Source organism: Columba livia, chromosome 4 (assembly GCF_036013475.1).
Source record: "Columba livia isolate bColLiv1 breed racing homer chromosome 4, bColLiv1.pat.W.v2, whole genome shotgun sequence".
Lineage (NCBI taxonomy): Eukaryota > Metazoa > Chordata > Aves > Columbiformes > Columbidae > Columba > Columba livia.
This window is the reverse complement of record NC_088605.1, coordinates 50,292,853-50,317,985: the sequence shown is the minus strand read 5'-3', so window position 1 is coordinate 50,317,985 and position 25,133 is coordinate 50,292,853. Positions and strand designations below refer to the sequence as shown.

The following is a 25,133-nucleotide window of genomic DNA, read 5'->3' as shown; positions in this document are numbered from 1 at the left end:
TTATTTACAGGCATGGGGGAAATTACTGTTGAGTTATTACTCACCCTTCTCTTGTTGCTGCCATCACAATACTTGGTGATATCCAACAGGAAAATTGAGAAAGCCAGTAAGTTACCATTAATTATATGATCTGTTATGCATATGAATTAAGTCTGTGGGTGTGTTCAATGAATCCTCCCATTGTCATCCCTCCTCTCCCCCAACATTCTGGTACATCGCTCTTGTCACTGAAATAATATTTTCACTTATTAATATCCTGCCATCCATCTCTGGGTTCCACTAGCTGCCCTTTTCTTTTAGAAGTGTGTTATGCAACAATCTGGAACAGAGATGAATCTAGTGATGGAAGAAGTAGAATACATAAATAATTTGCATCTGTACTGAAAATGTCACTTTACCCCAAGACTGTTAAAAGAGAACAAATGGTATTCTTAAATTACTGTCTTTTTCTGCTGATGTAAAGTGTTTGCTATCCCTCTTATTAAAATGCTGCTTCTTCCATTAAACCATATATTTTCAGAGGCCTATAAGGCTATTAGGCAGTCAAACCTCACTGGAATGGAAAAGTATTAGCTTTGATTTTTTTTTGGTGGGGTTTTGGAGGCGGGGGTGGGTATCAAGAAAGAGAAGGCAGCTTTTTATCTAAATTATTTCACAGTTAAAATGCAACAAACAAAATTGGTGGTGTTTTCAGTAAATATTAAGCTTTCCTTGTGGTTAAAGGTCTATTCAGCAAGCTATATCAATCTGCTGTTTATGCCAAGCATAAGCAATTGAACTTTCCTTTGAGGTAAATCAGGGCTAAAGAAGAACGTGAAATACGTATGCAATAATATTCCAAACACGTGCTTGCTTGCATACGTTGTACTGTCTTCAGTGAATTATGACAGTACAGAACAAAGCATTGTGTACTGCTGGAACTAATTAGCATTGCTGGCTCCATCCAAGGGTGACCAGATGTTCACAGCCAAAGCAGGATACCTATCTCTGGCTGCCACGATTTCAAAAGCGATAGGACAACAATGTGCAAATACAGCCAGATTCTGTGGGTACTGCAAAAAATTGCTTCCGATTTTGGGATTTTCCTGTGCCAAAGGGAGCAGTAACATAAGCGAGGGTGCTCACGTGGCTTCAATGGTGTTTATGCTTGAGAGAGTTTGATTCTGTTACCAGGCCTATTGTAGTTTTCCTTTTTGAAGGAGAAGCAAGTATGTTGGGTTCTTTGAAGTCCCACTCAATATCTTGTCATTACTTCAATTCACCATCTGTAAAGTCAGGTTAATAAATGTCAATATTGTAAAGGTACCAGCATGAAATATGCAGGGATGTATGTCTGGGTTAGAGGTCTAGCAAGCATAAATAATCAGGCAAGCTTAAGGACATTCTGGCATCAGCTCAAATCAGTCTATACAGTACCACGTTTTAAGGATAGTATTGACAATACATCGTATTATGTTTTATGAAGCTGAATCAAGTTGCAACCAAAAAGAAGATCAGTTTTTGCAGTCTAACAATACGAAGTTGATAATAATCTAGGATACATCCACAGCCAGTAAAAGCTTAGCATAAAGATGCACAAATGAATTACTGCAGCTTAATGGCATTTCATACGTCAACGGAGCTACAGGAACTGACTACAGCAGCATCCTTTGCCACCAGCAAATGCTATCTAAAATGCATTAATCTAAACCACAGTGAACTTGCTATGCTGCAGTAACCCCACTCACTCCACTTTGTGTCACAACATTTAAAACTTTTTACTAGGCTTCACTTAAGCCAATATGGATTAGTTACTGACTTCAAAACTCTAGATCCCCAACACAGGAAATTCAGTGGTGATGCTCCCATTGCCTCCATTAAATTCCAGAGTGAAGACCCACACAGATCTCCAAAACTCTTGAAGAAATAGTGACCCAACACAAGTCTGGTCAGTCATTTCATAGAAAATCTCTCTGTGGATCTCTATACTTTACTGTTGATTTTCTTTAAGGTTCTCACATGATGCGCTAGTACCAAGATCCTCTGGAGCAGTTTTGCAGAGAAACTGCCACCATATCTCCATCAAGTAAAACTACAACTTTTTAAGCCAGATAGTATTCTGATAATCAGACCAGCCTGCTTCTGAGCGTAAGCCTGAGAAGAGGGTCCAACACAGATTTATTAGGAGTTTTAAGTTCATCATGAGGATTTCAAAAAATTGTAGCCCCTGCTAAGTCATTTAAATGGTTAACTGTCCTACTTGTATGTATATATATATAAAAAATATAAAAATATATATTTAATAACAATAAACCACTGATTCAGATATCTTTACGCTTCTAAGTGTGAAACTGCAAACTCTCATTTTTAATGGAACACTAGCTGCTTTCTCTGTTATCTTTTCCTTCTGTTGTCAATGAAATTTTACCAAGAGTTGACATGTAAATAATATGAAGAGTAATGGAGTAAATGACTTGCATCCAAGCAGAAGTCCAGTGAAGCAGTGAGATGGTAAGAGCACGTGGAAAGCCCTTCTATATAGAATCACTTCTGTGGGCTTTGTGCCTGTTTTTAACTATCACATGTCCTTGAAGGGTCAATTTATAAATCTGGAGAACCTGAAAGATTTGGGAGCTGAGAAAGGTGTGCTTCAATTACTAGACAATCAGGGAGCGACGGCCCTAGGCTTGTGGGACATCATTGCAATAAACTCCCGTGTCTGCCAGGAAATAATGGGGTGGAGGGATCAGAAAGGATGTGGAAGGGAAAGACGGTATTGTCCTACTCTTGGATCAGGCTTACTGGAATTGGAACACATCAGCCCCGTAAGCTTTTAGGTAGGAAAGGCTCACCCAAAGCTATGTGACAGAAATGTCTTATTTTATAATTACTTGCAGACTGTGACAAAACTACTTCTTGTTCTTCTCTCAGCTTAACCAAGGAGGCAAAGAAGTGTGAGGCTGACCAGTCAGGAGCCCAGTGAGAGCAAATGATCATCTTTTAGCTGGGATTTTATCTGTTTTGCGTGCTAGCCCCTCTGTATTCCATCATTAAAGACACATCTGCTTTTCAATGGTGCTTGCACATAATAATTGGTGTGGTGCTGATATTAACTATGTTGAGTACCACACTTCCCTTTTTGGTACCCGTCAGTACTTTACTGCTTCCTTGGCAGTCTACAGAGGTGATAATTGTGTGTAGAGTGGGTTTGCTGAGGGTTTTATTTTTTAAAAACTGAGTAGCTATTGTGTATTTCTGTCACAGCTTTTATTATGTTCCAGTGGTGGTTTGACAATTTTTGTTTTCAAATTGACAGTTCTGATAATGATGTACCACTCAGGAAATCTGTAAATCTTCTAGTGGATAAATCTGTATATTTTGTTTAATGTATTTGGCAGCATTATAATGGATTTTAAATTACATTTATTGTGCTTGTTACTGTGTGACAAGGGATGGATTTCAACCTTTCATTTCCCAGGAAACACAGCATTATTACTTGAAGCAGAAATACTGCTTTTACATGTAGGCTACTTATCACCATTTAAACTTGCCCTATGACAGTGATTCACATAAACCTTCCAATGCTCTGTGGCCAAATGGGAAAGCTCAGCAAGCACTGAGTATTATCAAATTCACATGTTGCAAGAGAAAATGTACAGATTATGATTACATTAAAGCGACTGTTCCTATTTTCTGCTGTACCACCTGAATATTGGCCAGTCTGGGAGCATCTCCCAGATGTGACCCCCATGCAGCCTCTGAACACATCTGCTCTTCGCATGTATCTGACTGCAGCAGGGCAGGAGGGAAGTCGGAGGAGAAGGATGGGACATGAAGCATCTCTCTGCTCTTAGGCATGTCAAGGGAAGGACATTTTTGACCCTGAGGGTGATGAGACACTGGCCCAGGTTGCCTAGAGAGGTGGTAGATGCCCCATCCCTGGAGACATCCCAGGCCCGGCTGGACGGGGCTCTGAGCAACCTGATCAGGGTGTCCCTGCTTCAAAAAAAACCACAACCAAAAACCAGTACAAGTGAATGAAACTTTTCATTCTGAAATGTTCTAGGAAGGGCATGGGAAATGGCAACATTTCAATTCAATCAGAACATTTTCTTTATGCTTTGATGTTTTTCCCCTGTGGTTTAGAGCTGTTTTTTCTCTGTCTTTCCTCAGTATTTCTTTAGGCAGTATGTGGGTGCAAGGGCAAGAACCTAGAGAAAATTAATTTTTCCCCTTCTTCTTTTATTCCCCCTGGTGAAACTTACGAAACAGTTTTTGTTTGTTTGCTTTACTGGAATAAAAAAAAAAAAAAGTGACAAGAGAATCCCTTCACTCTCTAGTTTGACAAAATCAGGTGTCAGCCTGGTTTTATGCCAGTGAGGTACAGTGGTGTTACTGCCCAACAGAGGGACTTCTTTCCAGGATAGTGCACTCTAATGTAGACATTACACCAGCATAGCTATAAGGGAATCAGTTTTGTTTTTTCCTCACTCACAGTCAGCTATGGCTGCCAACTTTTCAGTGCAAACACGCCATCCTAATGTCATACCTGGATGGTGGTTTTGCAGAAACCTTTCAGACAGCTGTCCTTGCCTCTTAATTTCAAAGCATTTCTGTGCCTGCCTAGCTAAACATGCACTGAGGGGATTAATATAATCTAATCTGGCTACAGTGCCCCATGGCCACTAAGTTATGCAGTATGAAATACAAAACCAGAGACCCTGCTGAATGTGAAGCCATGTGGTTGGTTTCACTGCCCAGGTGAAATCTCCATTTACAATGCTGGAAAACCTGCTGCCTGCCTGGGATGGAATTAGTATTGCCCCAGTTTTCTCTGATACTCCTTTTTCAGAATTTTCTTTACCATCTTTTCTTGGTGTGATGATGATAACTTACTAGAGAGCTGGTAATGTGAAGAAAAGTAGCACATACTTCCTCAATCTGCTTTATCCAGGGACTGGGACTCATCATGAACTATCTAGTTTCAATGTAATTTTTGTCTCTTTTTGTCTGATTTGCCCCATTTCAAAAACTTGTTTACATTCCACTGCAGAATTTGCACTACCAATCTCAATTTCCCAGACACAAGTTAGCAGAGGATATGTTATTGACTAAATCAAAACACAAACCAAAGCATTGTGCATGATAAAATTCACTAGAATACAATCATCATTAAATCATCCATGAAGCTACAGAAACTTTTTAAAAACTGTTACCTTTGAATTTACATCTTTCCACTGGTATGGATGGAAAGTTTATTCCTAGCAGAGCTCTATCCAGAATTCAAATCCATCTCCCAGGAAAAACTTTTGCTTTAGTGTCTGCAATTGAGAGTATTCTCAATATTGCGGAAGACCATTATCTAATGAGATCAGAAGAAAATGCTTTCATCCATGCTTGTAACCTTCAATTCATTCTCCCACTAGTTATTTTTAAGGCGTGTATCCTCCTGACCTAAGGCAATACGTAAATCATACACTACTAAAAGTGTTGGAACAGCTCGAGATAACAGACTTTCCTGTAACAAGAATAGACTGAAAAACTATTTCAAAGAACTTTTATAAGTTCCTGTGTTATTATTTGATTATTCCGTTTTCTCTATGACTGTAAGACAGCACTGCAATTGTAACCCTCTGGCACCTTAAAGCTGGCTTTTCTCATGCGTATGGATGTTGTGGTTTAACTCCAGGCAGCAACTAGTACTACACAGCTGTTCGCTCCTCCCATCATCCCCACGTGGGATAGGAGAGACAGTCAAAAGGGGGAGGAAAAGAAGAAAAAAAATTGTGGGTTGAGATTAAGTCCAGTTTAATAGGACATCAGTTTTCATATTATGAGCCTCAGATGAGATAAATCCCACCTTTAAGGAGCAAAAATTGCATTAAGAATATTCCAGTGTATTTATTTAAAACTCTTATTTTTAAATGGTATTATTTACTTTTGTGAAGTAAACAGGGCAATGACTTGACAGCATTTTATAAAATCTGGATTTCTATTAAGAGAGCCTTCAGTCGTATTATGTATTATTCCAAAAGTGAGGTCTTCAAAAGAGCTCTTGATTGCCTTCCTAATTCTCCTCTTTGTTGCTGTCTAAAATAGTGGTGAAAAACGTGCTCACGCTAATTTGGACAAAGATAATTCAACCCAATTCTATGTTTTCATTCCAAGTAGCCTCATCCAAAAATCCACTGAGGTAACTGATTTTTTAAATTTTTTTTGGCCTCCAATCAAAATATACAGCAGCTCATTTTCTAGCTTCAGGCTGTTAGCTGGTACCAGGCACAAGTGTTATTTACCTACTCCATGGGTGGAAATCCAGCTAAAAGAGGCAGCCAACTATTTAGGTCCAATTTTTTATGGTCTTCATGGAAATGAAAGAAGGTAGCAAAATTCACTTATTAAAACTGGCCCATCTCCATTTAATTCAAACGGGTCACAGTTCACTTCATATTTTCCTAAAAAGAAACACTTCTGCTAGCAATGATTCCAGAACTTATTCAAATGAGCAGGAATAAGATTTATTGATATCCACAGGGACTAACTGGTGGATAGACACCAGTTCATAATGTACTTCTAGAGTATTTTTCTTTCAAAATATCCATAAATATGTTAAAATTGAAGTCTTACAGTTTCATACTCTTCCTGGATTACAACAGCACATTTGATGTGACTAATCCGTTCCTAACTCAGTTCTGTATTACTCAGTGAAACATATGTAATTAGGATATTCAGCGACACAACGTAAGTTAAAAGACAAAAAATAACACTTCCTCCTCTAAGATTACCATATGAGAAATGGATTAATAAATAAAATCCAAACCCTAACCCAGTAAAACATTTAAAACACAATTCCTAAACATATCCAAGCTGAATGTTCGGATCTTACTACAGATGAGTGCATGTGCAACAAAAAGCTTTTTCATTTGCTTAACAAGATTTCTGGTTTATTTTCTTCCAGTGATTATGGAGCAAGAGTGGGAGTCATCATCTACTCTTCATGTGAGTCCTGAGTGGTCTAGTTGGTACAGAACAGCCTGCTGTGTGGCAGAAAAACAGAGGGGTACATCTGGAATTTGGTTGCAGGGTTTTGATTGTTGCTGGAGTGAAATCAGTTGTTGAAAGCAGTGCTCCTTCTTTTTTTTTTTTTTTTAAATACATATAATTTTTCCAGGAATTAACCTCTAAGTGATGTCAGTTAGTGGCCAGCCTGGGTGATGTCACTACCCTAATAAATATGCAGTAACAAGGTCACGATTGTTCTCCTTGCCTGTGCTCCAGACTAGAGCAACCGTTGCTGAGAGTACATGTCAAGTAAGGCAGTAATTGTGTGATAATAATACAATGACATAAAACTATGTGATTAGCATTTTACTTAATGTAAAAGCATGTGCTCTGTGCACAGTCTGACCACAAGGATGTGCTGCAGACACTTTGCATTCACTTTTCCACCCTTCCCTTGTCTTCATTTTCTTCCTGTATCATTCATTCACCTTGTTCTCTTTCACACACCTTTTTCACCTTTTCAGTGCAAACTGTACTCTGTTCTCTTTTACCAGCAAACTTCTGGTTAGTTATTCTTGTACTGTCTTCTGGGGATTTGAAACAGGAGTATGGAAATGTGAGGATACCCTAATATCAAGCTCAAACATTTAGTTCATCATGGGCTGGTGCTGAGCTGCCACCGTGTACTCCAGCCACAGGTCAGACAACATCATTATTATATTCTGCTGATCAAGATTTGAGAGAACAGAAAAAAAAAGCTATTGTAGGTTTTAACTGCATACATTTGAAATAATTTCTTCTTAAACTTCACACCACATCAGTTAGTCCGAGCCCAAGGATTCCTATATTCTGTCACTACCAATCATGTTCAGTGATTAAACCATGGCTGCATTGCTTCCAAAGCTAACAGTAAGATAGATGTTCACCAAAGGGAAAGGTTACACACTCTTCTGTTTTGCTAGTCTTTCCAAATACAAGGCATCATTAAAATCGTAGCAGTCCTCAGTGCCAACTTGCTAAATTAACATACATTTTTAAGAACAAGCACAAGATAGTTGCTTAAGACTTACCATGATGTTTTCCTTTTGTCCTGAAGTCTAACAGCCAGTTGCTTCTTCCCAACCAGGTTTCACTTCTCAGGGATGTTGTGTTTGGTTTGGGGATGCACTGGAAGTGTAATGTTAACAGGTCTGGAAAAGAAAAAGAAAGGGAAAGAGTTCCAGTTCAGGCATTCACTTTTCAAGTTAGAAATACTTCTTTTACATCTCTTACGTGAAACAAGAAGAGTATATCAAAATACAGGACAGTTTAGGTTATTGCTATGCCCACCCTCCTGGTAAACTATGCAAATCCCTACAGTATGTAACTCCTGAGATGAATGATATTATTGAAGATGCTGGATCAAATTTCTGTTCTAGACATGTCTGCAAGTTAGAATAGTTCAAAAAGGCAACATTAGGAGGTCAGCTTATTGCTGTCATGGGAGTTGCACAAAGTACAAGGAGCCAACTATGACATTCCTCTGCTGACACCACTTGGGAAAGCCGCATTCACTCCCAACTTGGGAACTACGTAGTTCATGTGTATGTTTTAAAATGTACCTACGTTTTCAGAAAAGACTGTGCATACAGGAGCCTAAGGGAAGTTCAGCTAGTTGGGTACCTGGAACTCTTACTACAATGCCATGACTGATTCCAGCACTTACTGGCCATGGGTACACAAGCCCTGGCTCTCTGTGCCATCAACAGAGAGGCGTAGTTACAAATTCTGAGTTTAAGGTCCATAACAGAACTGACTGGAGCCTCTAGGCTGTTCTGGAAATCCCAGTCAGCATCTGTTTGTACCTTTTGATGCTGTAACACCTCTTTGGGTCTCTGAGTCACACTGTAACAAATACGACATTCTCAAAACTGCCTAAGATTTCCTTCTTTACTTGAATATGATTATTCTTTCAGCTCTTGGTATGAGAAGGTATTCATGCACAGTATTAAGAACGTGTATAGAAATACTTGATGTAAAATTAATAATTATTTGCAGATGTATAATAAATTAAGTTTTAATAAATTGATAGGCTGCTTATAATTATGTATAGTACTTACTACTAACATTTTCTTAAAACACGTATTACATACGCTGCACATGTTGGTAACATGGCCTAAAATATCTACTCATCAGCTATTAACCTTTACGACTTTCTTTGCAACACAGAGTGAAAACAAAGAAAGCATAGCTGCCACATGAAAATCTATATGAAAATGCAATGTTCTGGCTTTTTAATGCCAATTTCAATCTGACAAAACCAAAGCAATCAAAAAAAGATGCCTTTGTTAGTAACATGGGACTCCTTCGATGACATCTACGTGCCAAGCCTGAATTCATTATTTTAGAGTTTCTTTCTCTCTTTATGCTTCTTTCATTCTAGCTACTGTCTTTTGTTACGTCTGTAGAAGCTGATCTCCCACCATTTTTTTCTCTCTTTCTGCCCTCAGCGTTACAGATTCCTGGTGGCATATTAGACGCTCTTTTCTTTCAAAACTTTCCCCTTTAGTATTGCTCCTCCATCATTCTCATTTTGCTCTAGCCTGTCCTATGCTTGGCTGTGTTTCTTGCTACAGTCCTGATTTTCTTGCCTGCTGGAGTCTGTAGGATGTAACCTGGGGCTCCTGGCATGCAAGGTTCCTCCAGATTTTCTTCCAACCTTTCAGAGAATCGGACCGTGCTATAAATTTCTGTCACCAGCCTCTTCACAGACTGAGCCTATATTCTCTCGATGGCTGGCTGAGCCTCTGCAGGTTGAAACAGTTACACCCTGGTTTAAAATTCCAGTCTGGTTGAAGCAGTAAAAGTTGAGGGCTGCCTTGGCTGCAGTGACCATGAAATGGTGGACTTCAGGATCTCATGTGGCAGGAACAGAATACCAAGCAGAATCACAATACTGGACTTCAGCAGGGCAAACTTTTCAAGCAACTGCTAGGGGAAATCCCAAGGGACAGGGCACTTGAAGGTAAAGGAGCCCAAGATAGTTGGTTAGTGTTCAGGGACTGTTTCTACCAAGCTCAAGATCAGAGCATCCTGACACGTAGGAAGTCAAGGAAGGGAGCCAGGAGACCTGCGTGGTTAAACAGGGAACTGCTGGGTAAGCTCAAGTGGAAGAGGAGAGTTTATAGATCATGGAAGGAGGGGCTGGCTACTTGGGAAGAATATAAGGCTGTTGTCAGAGTATGTAGGGAAGCAACTAGGAAAGCTAAGGCCTCCTTAGAATTAAATATTGCAAGACAGGTCAAGGACAACAGAAAGAGTTTCTTCAAATACATGGCAGATAAAAATAATACCAGAGGCAATGTAGGCCCACTGATGAATGGGGTGGGTGCCCTGGTGACAGCAGATACAGAGAAAGCAGAGTTACTGAATGCCTTCTGTCTCTGTCTGCTCTGCCGGAGGCTGTCCTGAGGAGCCCCATATCCCTGAGGCCCCAGAAGAAGTCAGGACAATGGAGGAGTTTGCCTTGGTTGATGAGGACTGGGTTATGGAGCAGTTAGGCAATCTGGACATCCATAAATCCATGGGCCTGGATGGGATGTACCTGCGAGTGCTGAGGGAGCTGGCTGAAGTCATCACTAGGCCACTCTCCATCATCTTTGCCAAGTCTTGGGAAACGGGAGAGGTGCCTGAGGACTGGAGGAAAGCAAATGTCACTGCACTCTTCAAAAAGGGCAGGAAGGAGGACCCATGTAACTATAGACCAGTCAGCCTCACCTCCATCCCTGGGAAAGTGATGGAACAACTTATCCTTGATGCCATCTAATTAGGGGCAATCAGCATGGCTTCACCAAGGGGAAGTCAAGCTTAACCAACCTCATAGACTTTTATGAGGACATAACCAGGTGGCTAGATGATGGCAAAGCAGTGGATGTGGTCTATCTTGATTTCAATAGAGCATTTGACACAGTCTCCCACAGCATCCTCACAGCTAAACTGAGGAAGTGTGGACTGGATGACTGGGTAGTGAGGTGGACTGTGAACTGGCTGAAGGAAAGAAGCCAGAGAGTCGTGGTCAATGGGGCAGAGTCTAGTTGGAGGCCTGTACCTAGTGGAGTGCCTCAAAGGTCAGTACTAGGACCAGAACTATTCAATATATTCATCAACGACTTGGATGAGGGACTAGAGTGCACTGTTAGCAAGTCTGCTGATGACACCAAGCTGTGCTGCCATCCAGAGAGACCTGGACAGGCCTGAGAGTTGGGTGGGGAGAAATTAAATGAAATAGAACAAGGGCAAGTGCAGAGTCTTACATCTAGGCAGGAACAACCCCAGGTTCCAGTATAAGTTGGGGAATGACCTGTTAGAGAGCAGTGTAGGGGAAAGGGACCTGTGTGTCCTGGTGGACAGCAGGATGACCATGAGCCAGCACTGTGCCCTTGTGGCCAGGAAGGCCAATGGCATCCTGGGGTGGATTAGAAGGGGGGTGGTTGGTAGGTTGAGAGAGGTTCTCCTGCCCCTCTACTCTGCCCTGGTGAGACCACATCTGGAATATTGTGTCCAGTTCTGGGCCCCTCAGTTCCAGAAGGACAGGGAACTGTTGGAGTCCAGCAAAGGGCAACAAAGATGATTAAGGGAGGGGAGCATCTCCCTTATGAGGAAAGGCTGAGGGAGCTGGGTCTCTTGAGCTTGGAGAACAGGAGACGGAGGAGTGACCTTATTAATGTTTATGAATATGTAAAGGGTGAATGTCACAAGGATGGAGCCAGGCTCTGCTTGGTAACAACCAAACATAGAACTAGGGGCAATGGGTGCAAACTAGAACACAGGAGGTTCTACTTAAATTTGAGAAGAAACTTCTTCACAGTGAGGGTGACAGAACACTGAACAGGCTGCCCAGGGAGGTTGTGGAGTCTCCTCCTCTGGAGACATTCAAAACCTGCCTGGACACATTCCTGTGTAACCTCATCTAGGTGTTCCTGCTCTGGCAGGGGGATTGGACTTTCAAAATTGGATCTTTCAAGGTCCCTTCCAATCCCTAACATTATGTGATTCTGTGGAATCAAGGTGTTTCAGTTTGTGTTTGGGCTGCATTGTACAGGGCCGAAAGCTGAGGATCTCTAATAGTTGTTTAGAATCTCTGAATTCTACTATTATACGTAGATACCTGAATATTAAAATATTTTGCATAGTTCTGAGCAAATCTGGACATTAATACACGCCTCACTGTAAAGAGGTATTTCTGAGTGGAAAACAGCCTTCTGCCCTTGTTACAGGAAGCAGAGAAAAGAAAAATTAGAAAAAAAAAGGTTTTCATTTTATTTTACCCTCTAATATATTATGTTGGTCTGTTCATTTTCTTCTTTGTTTGTGTTTGTTTTTAAAAAGTTTATAAGATTATTTTCATTCTTCTCATATTTATTCCCCTCAGCCCAAGAGTGTTGACGGAGATTCTTGGTATTTCGTTTCATTTCAGTACGTAGACTTGGTGGAACAAAGTATTATTCAAAATCATCAGGATGGACAGAATCTGCCCTGGTACTTTTCAAATGACTCTTTATCAGGGTTACAGAGAGAGAAATATTCTTTAACTTCTGCCTACTTTGTATTCTTCAATATTTGGGAATTATCCCAAACACTGTCCACTGGGGGTTGCCTGAATAGAAAATGGCTCCTACACAAAGCAGTGTTGCTTTAGGGGAAGAATTGTTGCTCGGCACGTTCATCTGCTTTCTGCTGATGTGGTGGAGGTCAGTACTTTGTAATTGTCACTTTGATGTTTTTTTTTCCTGGGGACTACTAATAAAAATGGAGATTGGGGAACTGGGACTGCTGATCCCAGTCCAAACCAAATATTACTACAGAAAGAACTTATACAGATTTTTTTTTTTTTTTTTTTTGGTATCTGCTTGGAATATAATGAAGGTGCACTGCAAACAAGGTGGTGGTGGATTTCCTATTAGAGACTTTTTTCACTTCAGTTCTGTCTTAGCCCTGCAGTTAGCAGCACAGCATCAGATTTGCAGTTGTTCCAAACCTTGCACACACTGACGTTGCTAACTAGACTGACCTCCTCAACAAACAATGAATGTGTTTCTCATCATGCAAGTCAGAGTGATTGGCATTTCTGCACTTCAGTTCTTCCCTCTTCACTTTGAAATTCCCTCTCTTCCTTCTATTGGAACTAAATATTAATTAGGGCTAAAATAGTCAAACACTCATGCATAGGAATGGGTCAGTTTCCTTGATATATTATGAATTTCTTACAGTTCTGCACATTTTGTCCAAAAAATGTTGATTATAATTAGGCTCAGAGGTCACTAGTAGTCATTGCTTCCATAGCCAAAGTTGTATTACAAGATTAACTACTAGCCTTAAAGGTATAATTTAATTCTAGCAAACAATTAGGTATTAGAAACCACTTCTATTTCTGTTGCTCATAATAATAAGCTCAGATTCCAGTTGACAGTATCATCAGCTCTCCAGCTGTGCCTCTTGATTTTGTCCCAATTCTAACCTTTCTCCTATGAAAGTGATGTTGGCTTGGGCTTATGCGATATCACACACTTGTCCAATGATATCAACATCATCTGCATCCCAAAATGCAGCTATCTTTCTCCCCTTTTGGATCCAGATTTCCTGGCCATAACCCAGCCATTCTAGGCACCCTTCTATATTATCATTGTAAAAAACAAAGAAGCATTGGTTTAGGTGATTAAGTTTGGGGCGTAGGACTTTAGATGTGGAAGGGTTAAATTGCAAGCATCATTCCTCTATCCAAGTTGAAGTGTGTAAAAACTGGAGGTGCTACCAAGCAGAGGTCCCCCTGGCCAGCTTCCCCTAAAATATGTACTAAACATGATGTCATACAGTATGGAATATCCCTTTGGACCGTTGGAGTCAGCTGTCCTAGCTGTGTTGCCTCCCAGCTTCTTTTGCACCTGGTATGGTGTGAGAAGCTGCAAAATCATAGAGTGTCCTGACTTGGAAGGGACCCACAAGGATCATTGAGTCCAACTCCTGTCACTGCACAGGACAACCCCAAAATTCACACCATGTGTCTGAGGTTGTCATCCAATTGTTTCTTGAACACTGTCAGGCTTGGGGCTGTGACACCTCCCTGGCGAGTCTGCTCCAGTGCTCCAGCACCCTCTGGGTGAAGAACCTTTTCCTAATGTCCAACCTAAACCTCCCCTGGCTCGCTGTCCTCACTGAGCCTTGGAATACTTAGCAACAACTATAACATCAGTGTATTATCAACATTACTTACATTCAAAACTCAAAACACAGAACTATATCAGGTACTAGGAAGCAAATCAACTCTATCCCAGCTGAAACCAGGACACAGGTCCCTCTTGGGATTTTTAACATCATGACGAAGGACTAAAGGAGCTACTTTTGAAGGTAAGATTTGTGGCCAAAGTCCCGAAGTCCCACAGGTGTTGCTTCCAAGCAAGTATATTCCAGCCTCTTCAGAGGCATGGAACATTTTATATTGTCAGTCATGCAGTATTTGCAAGGCATTTTAGATCCCCTCTGTGCAAAACTCTTCTGATTTAGACAACTTACTTCAGTCTTCCTTGGCCAAATACATCAAACGGCAGCTTTCCAACACAGAGCTTTTGAACCACAGGCATTTCAATGTCACTTCTGCTTGCCTTTTCAGTGAGCTTTCATTTTAAGGATGGATTTTCACACCATGTGCATTTTTCTGAGATTCATTTGCTTTTCCTAGGAAGCAAGAAACCAGCCTGCAGGGTTCTGTTGGTGCCTGTGGAGAGAAGAGGAGAGCTGGAGAGCTGTTGGGGACCCAGGGGAAGGAAAGGGGTCCTGGAAGAGGAAGAAGCAGAGGTGCACGGGTTTCTCATAGAGCCTTCTGGCACCTCAAGTTCTCTGTCTTTGCTCACTGGCACCTGAACAAACTGGTGCCATAGCTGAAGAAAAGGAACAGATGCCTGGGCAGCTGGGAGAGAGCAGACGGCGGGGTCAGCAGACAGCTGCAGTGGAAACCCTGTTGCATTCTGTTCCCACCCTGTCTGGTAACTGAATGCCAGGCATGTGGGTTAGCGTTGCTGATTTAATTATCTCTTGGCACTGTGATAGGAGCAGTTTCCAACCTCATGCTGGACTGGGTGGGTTTGTCACAACCACACAGTTCATCCCAGACAAAAGGAAATTAACTCTTCCAGGAAAATCAAGTGTGGATACAAAACTCAATCCCAGCAGTGCTGGGCAAAGGACTGGGCTTCTCTAAAGTACAGAAATGTGTACATCACTTTCATTTATTCTGCTCAGACATGAAGCGTCAGAAAGCGAAACACATTGGAAGTTAAAGAATTCCCTTTCCAGGAGAAAGCTAAGAAATTGAATGCTCAACCTGTCCCCTTTTCCCCTCTGACATACTCTGGTGACATGAGACAAGCATTCACTCTCATGGAAAACCAGGAGACAGGAGAAGGCTCTTGATATTGAAATGAAGCCACAGCACAGTAAAACCTTCCAAGTTCTTGGCAAGTAAGATTTTATCTTTTCAGAAAGCAGCATTTTTTGTATATGCTCCCTTGAGAGGGCACAAGTTAGGCTTAAATTTTGAAAATTACTTGACCTTAACACAGATCTCTCCTGAATGAGGAAGGAAAATCCTCCCTTTCCAGAAGCATGTTAGTTCAGTCTTTTGGAAGCCTGAATTAGACATGGAGAACTTTTGAGTTTCTAGATTTCCCACCAGATTTCAAGGATTTCAGTCCAAATCTAACAGCTTTTTATGATCCTCCTCCTCTGTTCTCCTTTGGCAGCCTCTAAACTAGTCATATGGAGTAAGGGATGGTATTTCAAAATGTTGTGGTTTGCTTGTACAACCCTGTTGACCATCTTCTGAATGAATGTTGCAGAAATATTTCATATGGCTGTTGTCTAGGGGGTTTTTAGAGCTCAGAATCACAAAGATCTTGCCGTAGGCTGTGAGGTAAAGTGAGAAGAATGAGATCTTAAAACAATTTAACAAAAGATCTTTTTGGCAGATCAATACAGAATTTTGCTTAATCTTCATCTCTGGTAAGAGAGGGTAACAAAACAGTAGGATGCTGGAGGATAAAGAATAATATAGAAACAATTATAAATTTCATTCTGTACATTAGTAGCTCAACCTTACTTCAAAAGCTATGTTCAGTTCTTGGCACTTGATCTCTAAAAAGATAATGCAGAATTAATTGAGATTCAACAAAAATAAATACAGATATGGAAAAAATGCTTGTAAAAAGGGAGGTTGAATTAACCGAGGCTTACAGGTCACATATGTGACTGCTGCAGTTCAAAGAAATGCTGAAGCTGCTATTGGTCTTAATTGAACATCAGTGACCAAATCAGTCAATGGTGACACAATAAAAACATGAAAAATTAAGAAAGAAGGATGAGGAACCCACAGTTCCTCTGCAGAGAAGGAACTAGAAAGCTGAACAGCAGGAAGGAATCTTGAGCTCTCAGATGAAGTGAATGTTTCTGTGCAACATGCAGAATTAGATTATGCTTCTCATGACCACCAGAAGCTTGAAAGCCAGCAGCTTTAGCAGGGTTTAGAAGAACAGCTACTTTATTAAGTAGGCAAAGGTCCTGAGTTACAATGGCACTTCTAAAGGAGCATAAAATGGTAAAGGCTTTGGATTTCTTCCAAACACTCAGACCTTGAGACATTTAACATCTTCTACCTAAGAAATCAGGATTAATATTAAGGTTCAAATGGTGTCTGCTGCTTTATGGATTCTCATATGTAAGACAACAGCCCGTGTCCTGGGAACAGGAGTTTGTGCTGGATGTTCTGTGTCCGTCAGGCAGCTCTTGAGTTTCTACAGCCTGGCCAAGGAAAACTCTCCCAGAGTCTGTTTCTTCTGCAACCACTGCCATTCATTGATTTCTAATATAGTTTAAGAAATTCCTCAAGAGGCTTCATCTCTTCAGTAAGGATGGGAAGGAAGTCTTGACTCCTGGATGGAAATGAAGCAGTGTTTGTTCTTATTACTCTCCTGATTTTGATGGTCTGCTTCTCTTCCTCATCCCTCAGACCCTCCTCACAGCCACACAACTTACTTTTATTTTATATATTTGCTCCCATGTCCCACTCTGCAACTCCATCTTCACTGAGTTGATGAGTTTCATTCCTTTTTGTCCAGCCACATAGTGCCATTCTCAAAAGGGGTCCTGTGAAAGCCAAACAACACAAGCTCCCGATTGTGTTTTCAATTATACATGGATTAAATCACCTCCAGCGCTACCAGGACTGAACCCTGTCTGCACCTTCAGAGGCAGGAGAGCTGTTCTTTGATGTCAGCTTTGCAGGCCCTGCTCCTGGACTTGCACAGGGGCTCTTAGTGCCTACAGCCCTGATTGGAGACAAATGTCCATTTCCTATTTGGTGATCCCAAGCTGAAGTCTGGTGGCAGGTATATATTAGTTTGCTTATTTTCCAGGCGTTTTCTCCTTTTTGGCTGTTCACTTGCGGGTCTCCTGTCTGTGGCAACCATTCTGCTTGCCACCAACTTTACAAATGTGCTTTTTAATCACAGAATCATAGAATCATTTTGATTGGAAAAGACCTTTAAGATCATGGAGTCCAACCATTAAACATAACATATTAATAACTTTTTAATTGCCTTTAAAGAGTGGGATATGGGAAAGTAGAGAAAATAATTGTCTCAAGCAAAACTAGGATGGAAGTAAAAAGTAGGAGAGAAGATGATGAGAATGAATTGTATGGAATAAAAAAATATGACCGGTGTAACAATAAAAAAATATGATCTGTATAGCATTCTGACCTGGTATTTCTATCATGTCAGGTTACATAACCTCCAGAAGTTGCTTCCAAAGTAACTTTTCAGATGAGACTGTGTTTCATCATGTCATGTAGTTACAGCATGGGCATTAGGGTAGTCTGGTTACTACTCAGCAAAGAGGACACAGATTTCTATTGCACAGTCTTTGCATTTCACCCAATTTAACACATTTGAAGTTTCTCTTCAACTTAACCTCACTCCTGAATTCTGTGAGTCTTCCCAGACATTCCAGCAGCAGCATCATACTACTGTTACTGATGTTGAATGACCTCCAGCTTAGCATAGATTCTCCCTTACTCTATTTTAAGCATTTCTGAAGAATATATGGTATCAATACATATCTAAGAGTTCAGGTTTAGTATCATATAAGTCATAAGCACTCAACATATTTTGCTCATAATGAGAAAATTCAGTGCTGTTCATGCAATAGATCAATTTATCTGACAGATGTATACATTTATAAACTAGGAGGAATGAATATATCACCAATAGTTAGTGATGGCTGTATTTTACCACAGGTGAATCTAAAAAAGCCAGATTCCTGAGTTGCTTATGCTGAACTGTCATTTCTTTTTCTTAAAAGAAGAAAATTCTTTCCTGGCCCCATGAAATGCAGGATGATGCACTTGTTTTCTTGTAGCAAGGCCCTAGTTTTGTGACTGCTACTTGTTTTCTTGTTTTTATTTTCTTTTTTTCTTTTCCTTTCTTTTCTTTTCTTTTCTTTTCTTTTCTTTTCTTTTCTTTTCTTTTCTTTTCTTTTCTTTTCTTTTCTTTTCTTTTCTTTTCTTTTCTTTTCTTTTCTCTTTTCTTTTCTTTTCTTTTTCTTTTCTTTTTTCTTTCCTTTCTTCTTTTTCTTTTTCTTCTTTTTCTTTTTCTTTTTCTTTTTCTTTTTCTTTTTCTTTTTCTTTTTCATTTCCTTTTCCTTTTCCTTTTTCTTTTTCTTTTCATTTTTCTTTTTCTTTTCCTTTTTCTTTTTCTTTTCCTTTTTCTTTTTCTTTTTCTTTTTCTTTTTCATTTCCTTTTCCTTTTCCTTTTTCTTTTCCTTTTTCTTTTCATTTTTCTTTTTCTTTTCCTTTTTCTTTTTCTTTTCCTTTTTCTTTTTCTTTCTTATTTTTTTTTCTTTTCACCAATATTCCATGTTAGGATCAAGTGACTGATTTGATTCTAGTTTAGTTTTACTTGTCAGATTGCATATGAGTGTAGGAGATGCATGACTAGTTCTGGCTGACTGAGAAGCTGACCATGCCAAGGAGATTTTATAACTTATTCCTAGTAGAAAGTGAATTTTCAAAAATATTGCCCAAATTTTTACTCAGATCTTCAGCAAACACCTCTATTTACATAGTCGGTCTTTTGTTTCTAAGTCAGTTAAGTGAACACATTCATTTCATTCCCCATCTACTACGATTATTCAGGAGGCATCCACAAAGATGTCAACTTTGTTTTATTGTTAGATCTTGCTAAAAACGCCAAGTCTTTTGACAATGAATTTCAAAAGTTAAGAAAGAATTGTGTTTAAAATAAACAAAAGACAGACCTTTCTCTATTTATGTAAAACATTTTGCCTAGAAAATTTTATGGCATTTCTTCTAGTTTGGGGGATACGAGCAATGAGGACTCCTGATTTTACCAGTTATAGATTTAGCTCAGTCTTTTATGTAACTTCTGAGTTCTCTAAATTAAACAGTTGCAGTCTTTTTCCTTACAATGATCTATGGAGCATCTCTCACTTTGTCGATGGTTTTCTGACTGTTTTGTTTTTTTTAAACGCTAAGGCAGGATGTGCCCTGTCACTTTTCCCCTCATGTAGTTGGTTTTAAGTGCAGTCACTGCAGTGAAGTGCAGGGTTTTTCTGCCACCGTTAGGGTGGGAGGTGTAATGCAGCAGCTCAAAAGCAGTGACGGAGGGGCCCTCAGGCAGAAAGACAGGAACTGAAGAAGCACCTCCTTATATCTGAGGAGCTTTCAAACTTATATACACAAAATAAAAGAGGCTACAGCCTCTTTATTCACTAAAATGCTCTATTCACTCAAATGAATCAACATTCCAATAACGATGCCTCTTCCAGCAAAAGGCAAAAGAGCAGAGACAATCAGTTCCCTGGGAGGTTGGGTTCTGATGGGTTTTTTAATGTTTTGGGATATATACACACATATATTTATTTATTTTTTTTCTTAAATCTAGCACTGAATTATAAGGACAGTATGGGGAATACAAACTCCTACTGTAGGACAAAAAGTATTGCATCTGCCAACTAAACTCTCCAGTCCCTTCCAACCCAAACCGTTCTGTGATTCCCAAGTTTGGCACCTGAAGCTGTGTCTGAAAGAGGAGCTGGAGCCTCGGGAGGTGTAGCTGTTCGGGAGATTTCCTAGACTGCATACGGGAACTTGGGTAAGTTGACATGTAATGATTTGTCATTGATTCGGAAGGCAACACATCCTTTTGGTTAATGGGATGATAAGGCAACACCACTTTGGGCTGTGTAGATTTATTGGATTAGAGATAGCTTAAAGCTGCATGATGAAAACATTTTCTTGAAGCACAAATTTGGGCTGTTCTGATACTGAAGGCCTTTGAGATTTTTATAAGGTCTTTGTGACTTTACTAGTAGTATTAGTGTGGAAGCAAAATAAAAAAATATGAACCAATGTTTCACCAGTGCAATAAATACTCATAATGTATAGTGGCATACTGTTCTTGGCAGGAAATACTAAGAGAGAAAGGTGACAGTGTCTAGCTATCTGAGCGTAATTACTTCCCCAGAAAATAATGAGAGACTACAGTATACAGATTCTGTTTTCAATTTTCTCTCTTTGAGAGATATATATTTGTTGCAGTGGATGCTATCCAGTTTATAGAAATTGTTTTAGAAAAGGGGGGGGGGGGATTGGGCTGGGGGAGCAGAACTTTTCTTGTATGAAATTTATCCTTTCTGTGTTGCAGCTGTACAAGAAAAATGCCCAGAGTATGTATGAATATCACTAGAAAAACTCTACCAAAATATTTCTTGCCAGAACTAAATTAAAATTTTAAGGGATTTACAATTGAAGGAGAAACTCCTCCACCTCTCACTCAAGTGAAAAAAAGATAGAGATACTTCAAAATAGAAAATTAGTGCAGTTTATGATTCACTGGAAACTATCCAATCAAAAATTCATTTAATTTCCCTCAAGTGAACTAGAAGATTCTAGATAGATTCCAACCTGTTTGAGGAGAAGTGGCAGCAGCAGAACTGAATAAACTCTAAGGTCAGCCTGCCACAGCTTCCAGTTTTGCAAAAAACTGCCCAGAGTGAAGAAGCAAATGTGAAAAGCTAAGGGTGAGGATGCTGGGGTGTAGTCAGAGACAGTAAGAAAAAAAGGAATGTTTTTTTATGTCCTCGTGGGTTAGTACAGTATTGAGCAACTATTCTGAAACTATCAATCTCATTAACATTGCTTTGTCTCTGAAGTAACTACACAGTCTATTCTCAGGTGTAAATGCACAGTTTAGGTTGAATATTGTGAATAATATAACCTTATGTCATTTCTGGTACTGTAAATACTCACTGCTTGTAGGGACTCATCTAGTTTTTGATTATTTTGGGCTTAATGGGAGATAGCCTAGAAAACTATATAGATCATACTCACTAGACCGCAGTAATAGCGTCATTCATAAATTGCAGCAATCTATTCAAACAGCATTCCAGAACTTGTGCTTATCCCCAAGGTACTACTGGCTAAACTATATGCACTGAAGAACAGCATAATGGCATTGCTTAGCAGGCCCAAATAATTAATACCTAGGAGCCAAATTCAATGTATAGGAGCTCCAAGGTGGTAATGGCATTACACCAGGGTGAACTTCTCCCCATTCCACTGAAAGCATCTGATTGAAAAAGTTATGGACAAAGGCAGGTAGAAGCTTTTGTTGGCTAATAAGGAGGACAGTATTAAATTTGTTTTCTCCTTCAAATATTTGAGGTGTCCAGAAAGTGAAAATTGCTTCCAGGCGAAAACTGTATCACAGAATGCATCCCAAGTTTGTACAACAAACACACACCCACACACGTATTTTAATTGGAGAAAGTTTTCAAAAGAATAAAGATTTCACTTTTCAACTTACTGCCTTTTCACACTTTGAAAAGCAATAAAAATCCATGGGCAAATTCCAGGAGGCTGAATCCTGAATTCCATGCTCCTTTACGTGCCCTTTTCCCTCTTCTTCTGTAAACTACAAGCCAGGATGACAGAGAACAGATGCACAGACTTTCTAAAAATACTTTGTTTGTGGGACAAGTTTCAGAGATGATGAATATATTTAGTACAAACCCCTATATAATAGTAATGGAGCAGAAGACCTACCTTTTATACATAAATTAGTGAGGGACTCATAAGGTGAGGTAGCACGGAAACTTAAGATATTGTGCTTGATTTTCTTGCTGTGCTGTTTCAAATTTCCATTGCAGCAGTTGCAGCTAAAGTGAAAAAATAAATTAGAAGGGAAGAAGAGACAATAAATGTCATCATTTTGAGGAGCTGCATCCTAAACTACAAGAGAAAAATGGAAACAACTAGAAGCTAGTACTTGAATATGTTCACAATTGGAAGATGATTCTTTTATATGGAGCATATGATAAAAGTCAGCAATGCTTTAAACCATGAGAAAAGAATCATTCTTTGCTCAATAAAGAAGTTTACCTGCCATCAATCTGAACAAAACAACACCTGACTGAAAAAATATGGAAAATATTGAGATAGGAACAGTTGTCTCAGGGAAGAAGAAACTTGGCAAAATCTGGAAAAGCATTTTCCAGTGGTTGCTGCCTAGGTAAAAAAAAGGTGGGTTTGCTTTTCTCAAAGTCACACTTCTCCTTCTAATTGCAGTGAGCAATACAGGTGACTTGCTAGATTTGGGTAGGCCAGCTTTCTACAGGAAATGCTGCTATTAAACTCCTAGTCGAGATCTTAATTTGGAAGAGGCAGAAAAGGGAGACAGACTCTAGAAAGACTAAGTGTCCTACAGCAACCAGGGCTACTAATGAAGAGCTTTATACGACTCCCAGATTCACATTGGGGATGAAACACTATTGACGTGATGTACTTCAGCAGTCAGTGATCCCAGGCCAGAAGTTTTAACTACTGGTACCACCTCAGACAAAGTCATCATGATGCCTTGGAAGACTTTGTATATCTTAACTTCTATGAGTCAGAATAAACTTTGCAGAATAGTAGATTAGCAGAGACAATCTTCACTTACCTATTTTTTATAGTTTCATCTGTTAATAAATGTATTTAATTATTTATTTATGGCATAAGTTGTACATTTATTATCCCAAAGAGGTTCTGTACAGGGGTAGGCAGATAACAAATATATGGATTATTATTCCATTATGAAAAAAAAATTTATAAACTGCATAGTATCTGGAACACAGAATGGGTAGGATTCACTACATCTAATTTTACCTGTGACGAAAAGAGGGTTAAGTATGAAATAATCATCTAGGCCCTCTCTGTATTCAGCAGAGAGAACACTAAACCCAGAGGCTGATTCATACCATCCCATCAGAGCAGAATGAATCACTATCTGGAGAGCTGATGTCTCACTCTCTCTGTAAAGACCATCTTAAGTTAAAGTTCAGGAAGGTAAATCCCAGTCTACCTGGGTAATTTTAAATTACATAGTTGAGAGTTGAGAGTGTATGGGTCAGAATTAAGGGGCAGGCTGGCAGGGATGATACTGTTGTGGGCGTCTATTACAGGCCACCACATCAGGCTGAGGAAGTTGATGAGGCCTTCTATGGGCAGCTGAGAGTGGCCTCACAGTCACAGGCCCTGGTTGTTGTGGGTGATTTTAATTTGCCTGATGTTTGCTGGAAGGACCATTCAGCCAGCCAGCCACAGTCCAGGAGGTTCCTCCAGTGCATTGATGATAACTTCCTCATGCAGATGGTGGAGGAGCCGACTAGGAGAGGTGCACTGCTGGATCTCATCCTCACTAACAAGGAGGGTCTGGTCGAAGCAGTAAAGGTTGAGGGCTGCCTGGGTTGCAGTGACCACGAGATGGTGGAGTTCAGCACCTTGTGTGGCAGGAACAGAAGAATAGCACGTAGAACTGCAACCCTGGACTTTAGCAGGGCTAACTTTGGCCTTTTCAAGCAATTGCTGGGGGAAATCCCATGGGCAAGACTGCTTGAAGGTAAAGGGGCCCAAGATAGCTGGATTACATTCAGAGATTGCTTCTTCCACGCTCAGGATCAGAGCATCCCCACATGTAAGAAGTCAAGGAAGGGAGCCAGGAGGCCTGTGTGGCTGAATAGAGATCTGTTGGTTATGTTCAAGCAGAAGAGGAGAGTTTACAGGTCATGGAAGCAGGGGCTGGCCACTTGGGAAGAATATAAGGCTGCTGTTAGAGGATGTAGGAAGGCAACTAGGATAGCCAAGGCCTCCTCAGAATTACAGCTGGCAAGAGGGGTCAAGGACAGCAAAAAGAACTTTTTCAAATACATAGCAGATAAAACTAATACCAGAGGCAATGTAGGCCCACTGATGAACGGGGTGGGTGCCCTGGTGGCAGAAGATACAGAGAAGGCAGAATTACTGAATGCCTTCTTTGTCTCTGTCTACTCTGCCGGAGGCTGTCCTCGGGAGCCCTGTACCCCTGAGACCCTGGATGAAGCCAGGTCAATGGAGGAGTTTGCTTTAGTCGATGAGGACTGGGTTAGGGAGCAATTAAATAGTCTGGACATCCATAAATCCATGGGTCCAGATGGGATGCATCTGCGGGTGCTGACGGAGCTGGCTGAAGTCATTGGCAGACCGCTCTCCATCATCTTTGCCAAGTCTTGGGAAATGGGAGAGGTGCCTGAGGACTGGAGGAAAGCAAATGTCACTCCAGTCTTCAAAAAGGGCAAGAAGGAGGACCCGGGTAATTATAGACCGGCCAGCCTCACCTCTGTCCCTGGGAAAGTAATGGAACAGCTTATCCTTGGTGCCATCTCAAAGCATATCAAGGATAAGAGGGTTATTAGGGGCAGTCAGCATAGCTTTACCAAGGGTAAGTCATGCTTGACCAACCTCATAGCCTTTTATGAGAATGTAACAAGGTGGATGGATGATGGCAGAGCGGTGAATGTGGTCTACCTTGACTTCAGTAAAGCCTTTGACACAGTCTCCCACATCGTCCTCACAGCTAATTTGAGGAGGTGCGGTCTAGATAATAGAGTAGTGAGGTGGGTTGCAAACTGGCTTAAGGAGAGAAGCCAGAGAGTGGTAGTCAATGGTGCGGAGTCTAGTTGGAGGCCAGTATCTAGTGGAGTGCCTCAGGGGTCAGTACTGGGGCCAGTATTATTCAATATATTCATTA

The 25,133-nt window shown here is 40.4% G+C and overlaps 1 long non-coding RNA gene across 1 annotated transcript; it reads right to left on the bottom strand.

Moving 5' to 3' along the window:
- Positions 1 to 1,126: 1,126 nt before the first annotated feature.
- Positions 1,127 to 14,666, bottom strand: LOC135579372 (uncharacterized). The gene is made up of 3 exons (XR_010472330.1): positions 14,530 to 14,666; positions 8,052 to 8,171; positions 1,127 to 1,265 (listed from the first exon to the last, which is right to left on the bottom strand). It is a non-coding gene; the product is annotated as an uncharacterized LOC135579372 (long non-coding RNA).
- Between the last annotated feature and the right edge of the window lie 10,467 nt (positions 14,667 to 25,133).